General features: G+C 60.3%; 1 protein-coding gene across 2 annotated transcripts in view; it reads right to left on the bottom strand.

Moving 5' to 3' along the window:
- UBXN10 (UBX domain protein 10) overlaps positions 1-121 on the bottom strand; it is a 1173-nt gene extending 1052 nt beyond the window's left edge. The window contains exon 1 of one of the 2 annotated variants that reach the window (XM_018572649.1): positions 60-121. The gene's annotated coding sequence lies outside the window, so the exon portion shown is untranslated. The remainder of the gene's footprint in view (positions 1-59) is intronic. The other variant, XM_018572650.1, reaches the window with a different exon arrangement.
- Between the last annotated feature and the right edge of the window lie 116 nt (positions 122-237).

The raw sequence follows: 237 nt of genomic DNA, 5'->3' as shown, positions 1-237 counted from the left end.
AATATATACTGCATCACATGGCACCCCTTTATCCTCTCTTGCCTCAGGTAGGTTCTCACCTCTCCCACGGCCGCCATCACCTTCTCCAGCTAGTAAACAACCACCCGTTACCAGGACAACCGGAGGAGCGCACGCTGCGTGCTGACGCCACTACGTACAGGGAGCGCGCTGGGCGTGTCTGGGCGGCTGGAAGATGAGCTCGGTGTGAGGGGAGAGGCGGGAGGACAGAGGCTGAGC

Source organism: Nanorana parkeri, unplaced genomic scaffold (assembly GCF_000935625.1).
Source record: "Nanorana parkeri isolate BGI_ZX_2015 unplaced genomic scaffold, ASM93562v1 scaffold2092, whole genome shotgun sequence".
Classification (NCBI taxonomy): Eukaryota; Metazoa; Chordata; class Amphibia; order Anura; family Dicroglossidae; genus Nanorana; species Nanorana parkeri.
Note: the sequence above shows the minus strand (reverse complement) of the source record. Positions and strands in the feature narration are given on the sequence as shown.